The sequence below is a fragment of the Rana temporaria genome, chromosome 4 (genome assembly GCF_905171775.1).
Source record: "Rana temporaria chromosome 4, aRanTem1.1, whole genome shotgun sequence".
NCBI lineage: Eukaryota > Metazoa > Chordata > Amphibia > Anura > Ranidae > Rana > Rana temporaria.
Window position 1 is genome coordinate 10,570,934 of NC_053492.1, and position 12,369 is coordinate 10,583,302.

Below are 12,369 nucleotides of genomic sequence, written 5' to 3' on the forward strand. Positions count from 1 at the left end.
AGGATGGGGGAGAACAACCAAGATGAAGACTGGACTGATTCTGAAGACCTCCATCATTGGGTTATTGACTCCTCCCTCATTATCACTTTCTGTTTAAGGTTCCAATATAGGAGGATATTATCACATTATTATCAACATGTAAAAGTCTGTGCTCCAATCAAGTCATCAGATATAAAATGTCCAGCTGGTAGGAAATGAGTGTAACAAAAGAGAATACATATTTTGTTTATAGCAGAGGGGAGAGATCAGAAGTCAGGACAAATTGTTGCATAATGTACAACAGTTAGGACTAAATAGTATCAGGACAATGTAACACACAAGATAGTGTATATAGTGCAGGGGTCAAGAGTATGTAATGTACAACACAGATTATATAGTACACGGGTCAAGAGTATGTAATGTACCACATAGATTATATAGTACAGGGGTCAAGAGTATGTAATGTACAACATAGATTATATAGTACAGGGGTCAGGACTATGTAATGTACAACATAGATTATATAGTACAAGGGTCAGGACTATGTAATGTACAACATAGATTATATAGTACAGGGGTCAGCACTATGTAATGCACAACATATTTTCTTTTAGTACAACGGTGAGGACTATGTAATGTACAATATGAATGGAGTATGAACAACCACTAAAAGTCACCCAGAGCACAAGGATGTTAGACAATTTGCATCTGTGTTCCTAAATTCTCTAACCCTCACAAAAGTCAAAAAACGCACAACTCAAAGAGATTTTAGGTTGCACCTGTACCAATTTAAAAAGTTAAAGTACCTCAAAAGGTGATAATGTCATAATAAAAACAACAGAAGATCCCCTTAGAAATCTACATGTATCTATCAATAAATAAATAAATAGATCACACAGCCACCAAGTGAATAATCCATCCCAAACAATATTGGTGACTTGTCTTGGTTTCCTATGTCACAGTGCAGAGCAAAAAAGGATATTTCCAAAAAAACCTACAAAACATTATCAGATTATTAAGCTGCTTCATAAAAATATACAGAAAGTGGTCAAAATTCAAAGCTCAATAAATCTATACATTGTCCAACTGAAAGTGCATTTCAGCTCAGGAAAGTGACCAGGAGATGACAGGCTGATATCACCCAGTCCCCGCCCTCCTCTGGACCAATCAGTGAGCAGTATGGGTGGAGGAATGGATTTAGTGTTAATGACCCACCTGTGCTGATCTCTGTAGGAGTGTCCTCCTCTATAAATGTCCCCGTTATTCCATCCTCCTCCATAGACTGCTGATGATCCCTCTCCTCTTCTTCTTCTGATTTAACCTCAACTTTTATATCTACCAGATCTTCATCCTAAATCAAAAACATGAGAGAAAATATTGTCTGTAAAATCTCAGCTTTAATATTGTGACATAACATAAGAAATCCATAAGTCCATGTTCTAGATGCTCCATCACTACATACTCTCATCATCCCTTTTATAATCTTCTTTGTCATCAGTAGTGTAGTCCTCTAGGTTTCCACTCTGAATATTTCATAAAACATTCATAGTAACAAACATATAATTCAGAACTACCAATAATTGTCTCTCATCTACCTGATGATGGTGAGGGATGGTGTGACCTTCCTGTGTGGAATCCCGGGAATACAGAGGACGGGGACATCTCTCTGGTGGGTTTCTGTTACTTGATGGTTCCATCATGGTGTCCTCGTAGAGATCCTTGTGTCCTTCAGAAAGGTGCCTCATCACTCCATACTCCTCATCCTCTTCTTCAAACTCTTCTTTAATAACAATATTATAATCCCAGAGGTCTTCACACTGAAATGTATACTAAAACATTAATTGTAACAAATACGCTTGTGTATAAATCTTGACTATCAGTGATTGTTCCTCATCTACCTGATGATGGTGAGGGATGGTGTGACCTTCCTGTGTGGAATCCCGGGAATACAGAGGACGGGGACATCTCTCTGGTGGGTTCCCATTACTGGATCCATCTGTAGGAAACACACACACTGACTGAATACATTGCTTCTTTGTGTTTATCAGATGATGGGATCTAGGTGGAGCCTCCGTACTGCTCTCTCATTTACAATAAAGTCTCCTCTTACCCGGTGATGTGAGGGGCGGCTGATTGATCATCATGACGTCCTTGTAGAGATCCTTGTGTCCTTCTAAATACTCCCACTCCTCCATGGAGAAATAGACAGTGACATCCTGACACCTTATAGGAACCTGACACACACAATGATACAGTCACCATCCAGACACATTCCTTGTCTGTTACTGGATAATGTCCCAGAATTCCCGGCACCGCTCACCTCTCCTGTCAGCAGCTCAGTGTTCTTGCTGCTGACTTCTACAATTGTCTTTTTATTCTATCAGGGAGGGAGGTGGAGGAAATGTGCTGGTCAAATGATCACTAGACATCACCAGAGGAAAAAAAAAATCTATAGTAAAACCTTTGTTTGAGAGCGTTTTGCAAGACAAGCAAAATTTTTTAATACATTTTGACTTGAAATACAAGCGATGTAAAAAAAAAGAAAAAAAAAATACAAGCGATGTCTTGATTTACAAGTAGCGTCATGCCACAACAGAGTATAAAACAGAGGCGCCTCTAAGTGTAGCAATATGGTTACATTTAATGAAGATACATCATGTAGCAACTCACATGGTTGATGATTAAAACAGGCACATCTAAGTATGCAGGCATCAGGGGTAAAGCTGTCCACATAGATCATCCTCCTCACCACCATCGATGTCGTCCCTTCCACGCTGTGCTCCACGAGCACTTCAGGCCTCACTTTCAGATCTCTCTACTGCAGGGTAGTCTTCCCAGTCACGATTGCAGACTGACAGCGGTGAGAGCCGGCAATGCGGGGATGGTCTATGTGTACAGCTTTACCCCGGGTCCAAACTAAGGGCCCTTTCACACGGAGCGGATCAGTAATGATCCGCTCCGTGTGTCCGCTTTGCTCAGCGGGGATCCTCCGTAAAATTCCCGCTGAGCTGGCAGCTGACAGGGCGGTCCCCGCACACTGTGCAGGCACCGCCCTGTGTTTCCTCCACTCTCCCCTATGGGGGATCGGACGAACACGGACCGTATGTCCGTGTTCATCCGATCCGGCAGACGGAAGAAAAATAGGATTTCTTCCGTCCGCAAATGCGGATCTTTGCGGAGGCGGACAAATTACGGGTGTCAGCGGATGTTCATCCGCTGACACCCGTAATCACATAGGGACCCGTGTATGTCCCGTTTTCATCCGCAAACGGACAGATGAAAATGCGGACATACGGTCCGTACGTGTGAAATGGGCCCTTAGATGTGCCTCTTTTAATTATGAATCATGTGAGTTGCTAAATGTTGTACCTTCATTAAATGTAACCATATTGCTACACTTAGAGGCTCCTCTCTTCTCTTTTATACTCTGTAGCTCCTGCTGGATTTTGCTTCTAAGCCCCTTGTGGAGGCTGCCATTTGTGGATGGACATTTTGGGCCAGATCCACAGAAGAATTACGCCGGCGTATCTATTGTTCAAAGTAATTTCAAAGTTCCCGCGTCGTATCTTTGTTTTGTATCTACAAAACAATATACGACTGCATCTGGGCTCGATTCAACAGGCGTACGTCTTAGTACGCCGTCGGATCTTAGGTGCATTTTTCCGGCGGCCGCTAGGTGGCATTTCCGTCGAATTCCGCGTCGAGTATGCAAATTAGCTAGATACGGCGATCTACGAACGTACGTCCGGTGTTGTTTGCGTTCGGCTTTTTCCGGCGTAACGTTACTCCTGCTATATGAGGCGTACTCAATGTTAAGTATGGCTGTCGTTCCCGCGTCCAATTTTGAATTTTTTACGTTGTTTGCGTAAGTCGTTCGCGAATAGGGATTTGTGTAGAATGACGTCACCGTAGTAAGCATTGGCTTGTTCCGGTTTAATTTCGAGCATGCGCACTGGGATACCCCCACGGACATCGCATGCGCAGTTGAAAAAAAACGTCATTTACGTTGGGTCAAGACGTATTTACATAAAACACGCCCCCATCACATACATTTGAATTGCGCGCCCTTACGCCGCCTAAATTACGATACGCCGCCGTAACTTACGGCGGAAATCCTTTCAGGATACCAAAAAAAAAATGTAAGTTACGGCGGCGTAGCGTATCATAGATACGCTACGCCGGACGGAGGAATGCGCCGATCTACCAGGATCTGCCCCTTTATGGTTACACAACCTATCACATTGCTATGATTATATGGACTATAAACTGAAAGACCTATGAATAAATGTTTGTGGAACGAATCATCTGATTTTCCATTATTTCTTATGGGGGAATTTGCTTTGATATACAAGTGCTTTGGATTACAAGCATGTTTCCAGATGAATAATGCTTGTAATCCAAGGTGTTACTGTATATTTGAACATGAATAGTAAAATCAAATGACATTCCCAGAATCCTCCTCACCTCTCTGGTCAGGTCTGTGTTTTATTAATAGATATAAGAGTGATGTCATGTGACCTCCCAGAATCCTCCTCACCTCTCTGGTCAGGTCTGTGTTTTATTAATAGATATAAGAGTGATGTCATGTGACCTCCCAGAATCCTCCTCACCTCTCCGGTCAGGTCTGTGTTTTATTAATAGAGATAAGAGTGATGTCATGTGACCTCCCAGAATCTTCCTCACCTCTCCAGTCAGGTCTGTGTTTTATTAATAGATATAAGAGTGATGTCATGTGACCTCCCAGAATCCTCCTCACCTCTCCAGTCAGGTCTGTGTTTTATTAATAGATATAAGAGTGATGTCATGTGACCTCCCAGAATCCTCCTCACCCCCCTTCCCCAAAAAAAGTAGTATAATCAATTAAAGTGGGGGTTCACCCCCAAAAAAATGTTTTAACATTACATCTAGCAGAGCCAGCATACTAAGGACATTTGCTTTCGGCAGGTAATTTTTTTTTTCTCCGTACATACCTTTATATTCTGTTTTTGTCCAGGGCTTCCGGGTTCCGATGACTGCGGGACTGGGCGTTCCTATCCTTCGGTTCGATGATTGACAGCTTGTGAAACAGGTGACCTGTCGCACAACGCGCGTCACCAGATGTCTGGAAATAGCCGAGCTGCGAGTCGACACTATACGGCGCCTGCGCAGTCAGCTCTACACGGCGGGCGCAGGCGCCGTATAGTGCCGACCCGCAGCTCGGCTATTTCCGGAAATCTGGTCACCTGTTTCACAAGCCATCAATCATCGAACGGAAGGATAGGAACGCCCAGTCCCGCAGTCATCAGAAACCCTGCGGCAGGGATAGGAACGCCCAGTCCCGGAGTCATCAGAACGCGGAAGCCCTGGACCAAATCAGAATATAAAGGTATGTAAAAAAAAAAAAAGACCTGCCGAAAGTAAATGCCCTTACTATGCTTAGTCTAATGTTAAAAATTCGTTTTTAGGGTGAGCCTCCACTTTAATCGAGAGACTAATGAGGTGAGAAGGTGATTGGTGGGAAAGGTGGCACATCTCCAAGAATTTCCCCGTAAGTGGGAAAATGTTCTGACCCTTAATTTAGGTTTCAACGCTATATATGTGTGTATCATCATCTGCTGGAGATAAAAGACGTCACAGTGACTATGGAGGAAGAGGACGGACATGACGGGGTTACTGGGTGTAAATAGAAAATAAGATCTTATTACCTCCTCTGCTGCCACTTCATGCAATCGCTCCTATATTTCTTCCCAACTTACCTCTCACCTGGAACTTCCTATTTATACCTGACATCACTTCCTGTCTGCCTTCCATAGAGACTGCAATTCTCAGTAGGAGAGAGCTTACCACCTGGTTGAACTCAGAGGAACTGCAGCCCCAAGAAACATCTCGTTGTGTGTGAACACGGCCTTGTGCTGTGTGTGTATGTACCGTATATCCTTATAGATCAGGGGTCTCCAAACTGTGGCCCGAGGGCCGGATGTGGCCCTTTGCTAGCCTCCATCCGGCCCTTGGGGCAGTATTGCTTCCGATGATATGAGGCACTATTCTTTCCAATGGCACCAAAGATGGGGCACTATTTCTTAGACTAATAGCAATAATGGAGCAATTTCTTTCTCTCTGTAACAACTGGCATCAATGATCTGTAAGGGGGGCAATCTTCCTACTGATTACGATGCACCTATTTCTCTCATACCCTTTTTTCCTTCATCTCTTAGCCAGTTTCCTGCAGTCTATTAGCACCTATTTCTCTCTTTTATATATATATATATATATATATATATATATATATAAATGTACCTCTTAACCAGTTTCCTGCAGTCTATTAGCACCTATTTCTCTCCTATTTTAATTTGACGTTCAATCGAGACTATGCACATAATTTGGGAATATGCCAGTATTGGTACTCATGATGTTCTAACACTTGCGGCCAGATTCTCAAAGGCGTTACGACGGCGCAAAGCCATTTGCGCCGTCGTAAGTCCTAATCTGGCCCAGCCTATCTATGCGACTGATTCTTAGAATCAGTTACGCATAGATATCCCTTAGATCTGACAAGCGTAAGGCTCTTACGCTGTCAGATCTTAAATGCATTTTTTTTTCCCGTCGCTAGGTGTCGCCGACGTCGTTTTCCCCGTCGCTTATGTAAATTAGCAATTTACGACGATTCCCGAACGACGCAGAGAATTTAAGACGTTTACGTAAGCGTAAACTTGTCCCTGCTAATATGAGGGGCAAGTTTACGTAGGTCCGTCGTATGCCATGTTAAGTATGGCGTTGGGTCAGCGTCGGCCTGTTCCGTCGGTTACGTCGTTTTCCTAAGTCGTCCGCGAATACGACTTTACGTCAATGACGCCCACGTCGGCGTCATTGACGTTTTCCGTCGAGAACTGGAGCATGCGCACTGGGCTATTTTAAGCCCGGCCCATGCGCAGTTCGATCGGCGCGGGGGCACGCTTAATTTAAATACAAGCCGCCCCCTTTGAATTACGCGGCCTTACGCCGGGCCAATTACACTACGCCAACGCAAATTACGGAGCAAGTGCTTGGAGAATACGGCACTTGCTCCAGTAAGTTGCGGCGGCGTAGTGTAAATTGCTTACGCGACGCCGCCGCAGATTCTACAAGAATCTGGCCCTTTGCTTTTAAAATCACTTGTTCTTAACAACTTCATTGTGTGTATACATCTACACGTTTTCCATTATTGTGTATGCTGTTGTAACTATACAATGATTTTGGCTGATGTGTTTGCTCCGAGTTCAATCGGTATATCAGATTTTCTTTCTGGCAGTGGATCTGGACCGAACACTTTACATCAGATTTGAGTGTAATGGCCCGTACACACGATCTGAATATCGTACGACAGATCGTACGACTTTTTTCGCTTAATAGTCGCAAGAAGAAATTGAATAGGGTAATAAAGTCACGAAAATTCTCGTATGACAGAAAAAAAAAAAAATCGGAAGTGATATCATGTGTTGTCATGTATTTGTATTGTATTTTCGGACGACAACTATACTGACTAAACGAAAATCGTATGATCTGGTATTGTAAAAGGAAAATTTTCATGCTTGTCTGATCCAATAATATCGGATGAACCGGCGTGATCGGCTCTCGAAAGTAGTGTACACACGACCTGAAAATCGTACGATTCTTCCTCGGACGACCGCTTTTGTCCGATATTCGGATCGTGTGTACGGGCCATAAATAAATGTATTCTTGTTTTCTTTGTAACACCAGCTGAGCACTAATTTTAATTGTAGAAATATAGAAAAAGACTGTGTAGTCTGAGACTAAGAGAAAGTGGACTTTGTAGGCACCAGATTTAAAATATATAAGTAATTTTAATTTTAGCAGTACAAAAGCACAAAAATACTGAACAATTGCTCAAATGAAAGAAAAAGAATACAAAAAATGCAGTAAGATAAACATCACTAATTTTAATTGGTTAGTTCTCCTGTAACCTAATGATGACACATCAGCGCGGTATATAGGCGATTGTGGTGACTAGTTCCAATAGATAATGACTAAGCGCTAACATTTGCGTAAAACGCGTTTACCTCTTTGTCCCCTACTCCATCGGTCCACCACTTGTCATAGGAAGCTTTTTTAAAAGGATTTTTGGAAGTGCAGCCGTCCGGAATTATGTCTTCATGTTACCCTACAATCCCTGTCTTTCTTGGGACCGTCTGTATACTGTCGTCAGAGTACCGTATTTATCGGCGTATACCGCGCACTTTTTTGCCCTGAAAATCAGGGCAAATTCGTGGGTTGCGCGATATACGCCGAGTTTGAACACTGTGCCGGCATATACCGAGCGCAGTACACTCGTGTATAGTCGGGCAGGCTCGGCTTCTCTCGCGCTCACGTCTTGTACGTCCAGGACGTGAGCGCGAGAGGAGCCGAGCCTGCCCGACTATACACGAGTGTACTGCGCTTGGTATATGCCGGCGCAGTATTCAAACTCGGCGCGGGAAAGCGGGGATTGAGCGGGGAGGACGCCGCAGAAGGACGCCGGACCCGACGAAGAGGACACCCGAAGCTGCAGACGGATGCCGGACCCGACGATGGACGCCGCGCAAGACACCAAAACTGTAAGTACTAAAATGTTTTTTTACAGGAATGTCAGGTCCACTTTAGGGGTGCGCACTATACGCCGGAGCGTGCAATACCCCGATAAATTCGGTATATATGGCCTGAGGGCCCCATACCTTTTATTTTTTTAATTTGGGTGCAGGGTTCCCCTTAATATCCATACAAGACCCAAAGGGCCTGGTAATGGTCTGGGGGGGGTACCCATGCCATTTTTCTCAATGATTTCTCAATGATTTTCATACATATTGCCGGGACCTGACCTTACATTAAAGCCGCAAGCAGTTTTAAATGACTTTTATTCCTTTACAAATGTCATTTCCTGGTGCCTCCATGGCAGCATACCTGTGACAAGCTCCGCCTTGGCTCCTCCCTCAGGATTAGTGAATATTATAAAAGAGTCTGTGAATACCACCCCCACATTCTCCTTTTTTTCCTCAAACCTCATGGCAGTGAATTTGGTAGCAGCGTCCTTACCTTCTGCATTCGGCAGCGTCCATCCGGGTTCAAGCCTCTCCCGGATGCGGTCCCTTCTCTTGGGCAGCTAAACGCGCTTATAAGGCTGGGAGTCCCTTCTGTAGGTTCTTTTGGGACAAGAAGCATTAGCCCTTAACTTGAGCGCTATCTGCAACATGTTTACCAGGCATTAGCTCTCCATGGCTCAGAGGCAGCAGCTATTCCTGCATCTTTTTTTTTACCTCTCTATCTGTCTCCTTTAGGCACTCAGGTTTGCCTTCTTCTCATCCTTCCCCTATCCCTTCTTGGGGCCCCCCTCGCTACTGCCGGTTGCCTGGTCCCTCTGCACGCGCTGTGTGACCCTTTCCCTGGCCTCCTCCCCCCCCTAGGGAGCGCGCGCGCGCCATCTCTGTCTGATTTTCTTTACTCACGGCGTCCCTCGCCGCGTTCTGCGCATGCGCCGGCGGCCGGGACCTCCGGGTCCTAGGGCGGCCGGTTCGCACATGCACGATAGGCGCGGAAGTCGCGGCGGCCATCTTGGATCAGGGAAAAGCGGCGTTCTCTTGCCAGTAGCTCTCTGAGCTCAGGGCAGAGGCGGTGCCTGATCAGGTGGGCCCTATTTTAGCTCCCCGACGGCCTCAGAAGGGCTCTGAGGCTGTCGGGAAGAGGTCCATCCGCCCAGAGCTCCAGGCATAAGATACCTGTTGTTTCAGGTACAAAAATATATATATATATATATATATATATATATATATATATATATATATATATATATATATATATAAAACTATAAAAAAAAAAAAGGAAGAAAAGGGGAAACAAATTGTTTATTTTGGGGGACGGGGGTGCCAAAAAAAAAAAAAAACTCCTAGGGCTTAATACTTATACAAATTAGGGGATCAATGGCCCCCCTGATCCGGGCTAAGGCTGAGATGTTAACCCTTTGTTTTCTTCCTATAGTTTCATTAGCTGCTGCCTCCGCTAAGCCGCCTAAAATGAGCCATTCGCCGCCCACTCCACTCCTAAGGTAAGGACCTACATCCAGGTAGGTTATGTGTTTTAAAAAAATAAAAATAAGAAAAAGAGTGCACTGAGGCTGGTAACTTTATCTATTACAGCCCTGTACGCCAGAAGACGTCTAAGAAGACCTCCAGGCGACGTGAAGACTCAGATTCTAGCCTCAGCAGAGGCAGGTCCCCCAGGCGTGACGACCATGGGAATGGCAAAAAGGCATCAGCCAAAAAGCGTCATCACTCACGCTCCCCGAGACAGAGGTCGCCAAAATGCCAGGCCTGTGGGGCCACCCCACTTCCACATAAGCGGCTTTGCCGTGTCTGCCTGAAGGACTATGCAACGGACAGAGAGTCCGAAAGCAGACAAGTGGCGGACCTCCTTAAGAAGGCAATAAAAGACTCTTAGTGGCCACAATGCCGCCACAGCAGCAGGCGTCTCCTCCTCAGGACCATCCGGCTGAGGAGGCCACCCCTGGGCCCTCCACAAGTGGAATTTCGCGCCCAGCGCCTGCTTCCTCCTCCAAACCTCAAGAAGAGAATGACATCTCAGATGACTGCTCTGACGACATGGAAGCGTCTGGCTTTGCCTTTGCCATGGTCCAACCCTATGTACAAGCTGTAAAGCAAGCAATCGGCTGGGATGAGCCCGAGACAGAGATCAGAAAGTCAAAAGCCTTCTTTCCCCATCTCAAGCGTCAGATTTCCGTTTTTCCTCTCATGGACGAAATTAAGGGCGTGATTGAGGAAGAGTGGAAGAGAACAGAGAAAAGATTTTCCCTCAATCGCCTGGGGAAACTATACCCCCTTTCAGAGGCCGACTCCGCAATGCTTGAAGGCCCACCAACAGTTGATGCAGCTGTGGTAAGATTAGCAAAGAACGTTACACTACCGATGGAGGACTCGACTTCGTTCAAAGATCCCCTCGATAGGAGAATGGACCTGGATTTAAAGAAAGCTTACCAGATGGCGGGCAATGCCTGTAAACCTGCAATAGCCCTGACGTCAGTGTCCAACGCGCTACGCGTGTGGACGGATAATATAGAGGCGGCAATCCAGCAGGAGGTGCCGAAGGAAGACATTATTAAAGCCTTAGATTAACTTAAAGCGGTGGTTCCCCCTTAAAAACAACATTTTTTTATTCCACTGCCCCCCCACATTCCATCACGATTAATGCTCTTAATATTTTTTTCCTGCTGTACATACCTTAGTACAGCATCTTCACCCGTCCATCCGGGTTGCGAGTCCCGCGGGAGTGGGCGTTCCTCACAGGCTGTTGATTGACGTTTTCCACAAAAACGAGCTCTCCCCCCGTCGCGTAAGCCGCATCACGGTTGGCGAAAGGAGCCGAACGGCGAGTCGGCGCTATACTGCGCATGCGCATCGCCGTTCGGCTCCTTTCGCCAATCGTGACGCGGCTTACGCGACGGGGGGAGAGCTCGTTTTTGTGGAAAACGTCAATCAACAGCCTGTGAGGAACGCCCACTCCCGCGGGACTCGCAACACGGATGGACGGGTGAATATGCTGTACCCAGGTATGTACAGCAGGAAAAAAATATTAAGAGCATTAATCGTGATGGAATGTGGGGGAGCAGTGGAATAAAAAAAAGTTGTTTTTAAGGGGGAACCACCGCTTTAAACTGTCAGCAGACTTTATTGGCGAAGCTGCCATCGATTCAATTCGATGCTCCGCAAGATCCATGCTCCACACAGTATTGGCCAAGCGGGCCCTGTGGCTGAAGCCTTGGTCAGCAGATGTCGCGTCGAAACAAAATTGGTGTAAAATACCCTTTGATGGGAAAGCCCTCTTTGGGGAGAAATTAGATAAAGCCATCTCTTGCGTCACTGGTGGGAAATCGGGCCTGTTACCCCAAGACAGACGGCCCAGGCGCTCCAGGTCTTTTGCGCCTAGATTCCAGTATTCCAAGAACAGGGACTATCGTCAGCCCAGACAGGGAAAAGGCTTCAGACAGAACTGGAGAAGCACCCAGTCCACCTTCCTGAAAAACCGCAGACAGGCAACAGCCTCTACTCCACAGGATCCCGCTAAGTCTTTTTGACGCCAAGCCGTCCCAAACAGCCCCGGTGGGAGCCCGACTCCAACTCTTCTCAAAAATCTGGGAGCAAGACTGCAAGGATCCGTGGGTAGTTTCCGCGATCAAGTACGGTCATTTTTGGACGTTTTTAGACAAACCCCCCAAAGACTTCTTCTCTCCGACGAAGGTGTCCAAATCTCCTCAAAAAGCAGAGGCGCTGCAACAGTATCTTCTCTCTTTGCAGGAGCAGCAGGCGGTGGTTCCCGTACCTCCATCAGAATTTTTTTTTAGGTTTTTACTCTGTTTCTGGTCCCCAAAAA